Genomic DNA, 6086 nt, shown 5'->3' with positions numbered 1-6086 from the left:
AAAAAAATGTTTAAGAAAAACTTGCCTTTTAAACCCACGGGCAGCTTTCAGAGGGTAAGATACATGGTGTAATTTTAGCGTTTTTAAAGAAAATACGCCTTTGAAACCCAATGGCAGGTTTCAGTGGGTATTTAAAATAGGATAATTAAAATAAATACAAAATACAACCATTTAAATTAGTATGTCCTTCTCCTAAGGGAAGTTTAGGGTTTGGAGATATGTTTGAGAGTTAAAAACTGAAAACAAAATCCTGGGATGACAAAAGCCTTGGTTTTCCACTATTGCGAATTTAATAGAGAGTGCAGAATTTAATGTTTGGGTTTTTTTTTTTTTTTTTTACAAGATCTGGTTAGTGTAAGATTTATTTTTAAATAAACAATTTAAATGAGACATGTAAAATAAAGTGATTTTGATGAAATGTCTAATTTAAATGTCTAATTCTAACTAATTTAAGATAGATTTGCCTGTGTTTTCTTATGGAAGCATTTGTCATATTTGTCTCCACAGTTTGTGGCTATGATAAATGGTGTGAGTTTGGTTATCTTTTAGGAAAAAATGCTTTTGAATCCTGTTGGTGGGTTTTGTGGCTCAGAGGGTAGGCTATTTAAAGTAAATGCAAAATACAACAGTTAAAAGTCATATGTCCCTCCCCTAAGCTAAAATAGAAAATGTAAGTCCCTCCCAGTGCTTAAATAATTTACCTGCTCTCTCCATTTTGGCCCAGCCCCTCCCACTTCATAAATGATGAACAGTCCCTAAGATAATAATGTAAAAACTGAACATTTTTGTGTTATAGCTAGGTGTGATTCATATTTGACAAGAGTCTATGTATTTGAGTCTGTTGGTTTTTGCCTATAGTAATGTCAGTTTGTAATCAATTTATGTAACAAGAGGGTGTTTAAATCATTAAAAAGTCCAGGCAAATGTATTATGGAAACATGACTTTCTTGTTTTATTAGATTCTCATTTGAGTTTCCATTTGAATTTATAGGCCTGTATTTTCAGTTCCCATGAAACAAAACTTTATTTTGAAGGCACACGTATTAAATTTCCGGTCTACCCTTGACTGTCTCTGGTGTGCTTTACTCGGTATTAATGCAATATGATGTCAGTCATTTGCTGTATTACAGTATACAAGTCACCTGGAGGTCTATTTAACCTGTAAGCTTGTACAGTCTTCCCCTTACAGAAAAACAGTCCGTGTAAGCTTCATCCACCGTGTGGAAAACATGAGGGACGTGTGAAACATCAGACGGCTTGCTTGCTGAAACATGTCAATATGACTCGATTTGCTCCCGCCCACACAGAGTAGGTGTTACTTGTCATGAATAATTACTGTGCATCGGCAGAAGTTTATGAATCATGGCAGCTTAGCCTACAGCAGGACATTCACACGTACACACATGGAGAAAAACATGTAAACTACTGACCCTGAGATATTGGCTTTGTGGCCTACACAAATGCACTGTGGGTTTATAATCAGTTAATGAATAATCCTTCATTATGATCCCTTTCTTTTTCAGTCATATGAACAATCACTAAAAAAAAAGAAAAGACAAATATTATTCCCGTACTGTAGCTTAAACATTTATGCAAAAGAGCAGCTCTTTGAAAGCCAGAAAATCAACACTGAATTCTGTAGTATCATCAAGATACATAACCTGGAGCTGCTCCACTGGCAGTCTACACAGAACTGACCTTGTAAATTCAATGCAGCTGTTTCAATCCTAAAGGGGAAGCTGTTATAGTGATACTGACAGTTATTAAAACTATACTTATCACTGAACTTTTCCACCAAATTTCTGTGGACCTGTGTATATATCTGTGTGGCGTGATAACAGACTCCAACTCAGTTTAAGCATTTTTTTTTATTTTTGTCTTAGTCTCATGTCAATCCTGTGTCATCAGTGTATTAAACATTCTTTTGTTCAGCAGAATAATGTCTGTGACGATACTGCATATAAAATCCAATATAATCATTGCAAAGTTGAAAAATAAATGAGCGAATAAACCTAAAATGTGTAATATTCAGTAGTATTCGTCTACATTGCCTGTGTAGGGTTTGGGGCAGCACAGTTCTCATATTTTGGGGGCAGTATTTAAAGTAAAAAAAAGAAAGAAAAAAGGATGAGGTGACTGGTTTTAAGTGTGCAATAAGTAAGATTTTTACTGCAGGATGGCACAAAAATGATCATAATATATCTGTGGAGGTTGAAAGGATTATGGATCAATACCAATGACTCAGCCATTACTTGGCCAGCTGCTGAACCCTCTGGCTTTCAAACACCACTCTCCATCCTGAGCTCCCACCTACTAGAGTCTCAAGACCTAATTCTAACTGGTCTCTGATTATTAGTGATTAGCAAAGTCGACTAAAGGAAGTTGAAAGTGTAACATCCATATGACAAAGACGACCCTCCCCCCTTCCCTTTGTTGCAAAGCTTGAAAGTTGGCTGCATATGAGCTCACCATGTCAGCAGGTAGTTGTGGACTCAGGCAGTCTGAAGGGCAGGGGTGTAAAAAATAGAAAGGGTACTAATTGTATGTGGTGGGGCACAGTTTTCTATCATGTAGGGCAGCAAGGTCTTGAGAACTGAAGCATATGATAGCACACACACAACACTCACCATAAGGTGAACAGGTGCAAATATAAAGTGACATGGTTAAAGCTGGGGGAAGGCAGTTTTGTTTTAAGCGTCATTAGGCAAAAATCCCATAATTAATTTTGGGAGTTTTTTTCTGCACCTCCCCTTGGCTCTGTTTTCAGGCTTTCTAATTTCCAACTTATTATGAGAGACTCATAATTTCAGGTCATTTCAGAAAGCGATCATTCCTATTTGCTGTTCTGCAAATACTGATAGGTGTGCATGTCCCTTCAGATGGTGAACTCGTTAAGTGGCAGAAATTATGTGGAAAAAGTTACTATTCCAACACTGGCAATAACTACCTACACTGCAAAACAACCCAAAGAGGATGACCAACTCTCAACTTTCTTTTTTAAGGCCTTCACACTAAACCAACTTCAGAGAACTAACAGCGACGAAGGCCCACTGCTGCATTGCCTGATGTCACCATATCTAGGTGCACATGAACACACCACATAGACTTCAGCTGACAGTCAACCAACATGTATGTTCTGTGCGTGTGTGAGAGGATATAACTCTCCACACCAGCAGGCAGTGGTAGTGTATAATCGTCATTCTAAAAGGGAGACCAAAAGATTGTCTTCATGCTAGTTTTAGCCAGTTAACACATTAAAACAATTCAGTGTTGAAAGACATGGACACAAACCATCACAAAGTGTTTCTGCAGTGGCTAAAGAAAAATAATCTTACCTTATGTAACAAGTTTATTTTGGTCTGACTCCCTCTTGACTTAAGCTCTTTGTATACTTTCCTCACTTCCGTTTCTCTTCTTGTGTGCTGAGCTGCCAAACAGAGTGTTTTCATTCACAGGATCTGCCGACATGCTGAACTGGCCAATAAAAAGCTGATGGGGGCTGACAAGGGGCAATGGTGTGGGACACACAGCACCGACTAGGACAACAGACACTCACCAACGGCCCAACATTAACAGACAGCCGACTAAAAGAGAGTCTGACAATAAAAGAAATAAAACATGTCTGCATCAGTTAAATATTTCAGAGATGGAGAGACAATATTGCTAATAGTTTAGCATTCTGCTAACTGGAGCCAAAGGCTCACATCTATGGATTCAAATTCACATTTATATAGTTAGCTAGAGCCTCGAATCGAAGTGTGTCCTCCACCTCACTCCCCACCGCTACAGACCACCTCGCTGGGAGAAGAGTTGGCAACAGCTCTGGAGACTGGCCCCCATTCAGGGACCACAGCAACATGAAACCAACCAGCACTGGTGGACCTGACTGCTCTGTCTCCCCTCCAGCTCAGCAAACTTTCTGTTGCTGCCATTACACAGGTTAGACCTGGTAAGGCCACCAGCCTGCTGTGACACCTGCCACTGAGGGGTTTGTACTGGCTGAACTGCCCACCAAAAGGTATGTGGAACTGCTGTTGCACTCTTGCCCACCAAACAGCCCACAGAGGTGGGGAGTGAGGCGGAGGGACCGTGCTAATTCTTGTCTCATTTGTGGCCTGATAAAAAGAAAATCAGAGCGAGCAGGGCAAGCAAATGTGCTGTGTGGCAGCTGTACAATTAAATAAGATTAAATAAATCAATGTATGGGGAAACACACTGGGTTAATGAAGTGTGTGCATATGCCTGTAGTTGTGTGATGGGAGGAACTCAGGACAAAGAATGGAGAGCTGCAACTAAAGGGTGTATTTTCAAATTATGCCTTTTATTTTTGCTTTTTCAAAAACTACCTACTGCCTAGCTCTAATACATACAGACAGACATATCTTTGGATTAAAGGATGAGGAGGAAAGTCTTGCAGATGCAGGTAGATCTGAGGTCTGAAGCCAAGACCTTTTTTCTTTAGCCACTGAGCCACAGTGCAGTGCAGTGCAGCTACAGTAATTTAAAAATCAATAAACCTCAGATGCTTTTTAGCCCATGAAACACATTAAAGCCCAGTGTCATGATATATCTTGCTTGTATGTGGTTTACAATGGCCTCTCTCCTGTTAAGTAACATTTAAAAGAATAATTCACTAACGGCTTTAGCCAGTGCTCTTCAAAGGACAATTTAGCACCTGGCACCGACTTAAATTAATGGTCTAACTGTAAATGAAGCAAATGAGCTTAAAGTTTCCTTCACCTTGTCATTCACCTTGACCAAAGGCTAGAAAGTTTGAAGTATATTCTGGCAGCCACACCGTTTCTCTGCCCTTCTTTCTCTGGAGTTTGGTGTATATGCATTTAACTGACTGACTACCACAGATGCAATTGTGGGTAGTACTGCAAACATTGCATTGTTCTACATAATGAATTCACATACCACCTGCAGGCTAATATATCCAAAATTGAGAAATCTAATTTGACAGACATCTGCTGTTTGTTGGCTGTCGCCAATATTGATCATAAATCCATTTGCTCTTTGCTGTGTATTTGCATTTTGTCAATCTTCCCGGGTCATTTCCGAAAATAGTTTTCATCAGCTGCTTGAAGAGGGCCTCCATCACTCTGTCTGGGTAAATGTCAGTGAAATGCCAAATTTCAGAGATATTTTTGGAGTCTTTGAGACACCAAACACAAAGGATTTTTATTGACTTCTAGTGAGTAAATTACATCAGCTCCTTGCAGGAAAGTTTTGACAGATGTATCAGTTACATGTTAGCTACTCTAGAAACAATTTGTCAGCATTTTGTGATATAAGAGTTGTTTAAAGGTAATCAGTCTCCTTTTATAGAAGCATCAGTTCAGAATATAATTCAGTGATAATCATGCCAGGTAACGCCAAGAGTCAAATGATGCAAAACTGATTCCGTAAAATGATGATATGCTGATGCATATTTAGTGATTGAAACAAGCAGTTTACATTATAATGGCTGCAAAAAGCAAGTGCAGTCATCTCAATCTATGTGGATTTACGCTATGCTCAAACAATGAAATGATCCAATTTTGGAAAAACACAGCAACACATATTCTTTAAGCCTGCTGAGCCTGCCACATATGCTTTGAGCCATAAGCTTGCTTTGAAATGGTACTTTTACAAGATGTACCAGATTGATGCATCAGCTGCTTCTGATCCTGCTACACAAATCTCTCAGTCCGACTCGAGCTCAGTTTGGCTGTGTGAATATAAGCTATGGATGTGGACATGTGAAAAGACGTCACACCCAGCTTGCAGCTTTAAGGTTGCAGCTCAGTATTTTCTGGAAAAGATCTAAATACTCCACAAGATGGAGCTAAAGTCCAGCAGAGGGCCACAGGATGAGCTGAATGGTGCATTCAGGCTATCAGATCAGTGACCAGTGCAGCTATGTTCAGTGTGTACTGTTAAAATCTGTTTGTGTGTTAACTGCTTAAAAGATAAAATGAAATTCAAGTCATGTTTGATTTAAATTTTGTAAAGCCTGAGTCATATAGTGGTAATCCATAAATCAACGTTTTCCTTGAATTTTATTTTGACAGAATTTGAGTTTCTCTAGGTGCTGCTCTTCT

This window comes from Epinephelus lanceolatus, chromosome 8 (genome assembly GCF_041903045.1).
Source record: "Epinephelus lanceolatus isolate andai-2023 chromosome 8, ASM4190304v1, whole genome shotgun sequence".
Taxonomy (NCBI): domain Eukaryota; kingdom Metazoa; phylum Chordata; class Actinopteri; order Perciformes; family Serranidae; genus Epinephelus; species Epinephelus lanceolatus.
The sequence above is the reverse complement of the archived record's forward strand: the minus strand, read 5'-3'. Positions refer to the sequence as shown.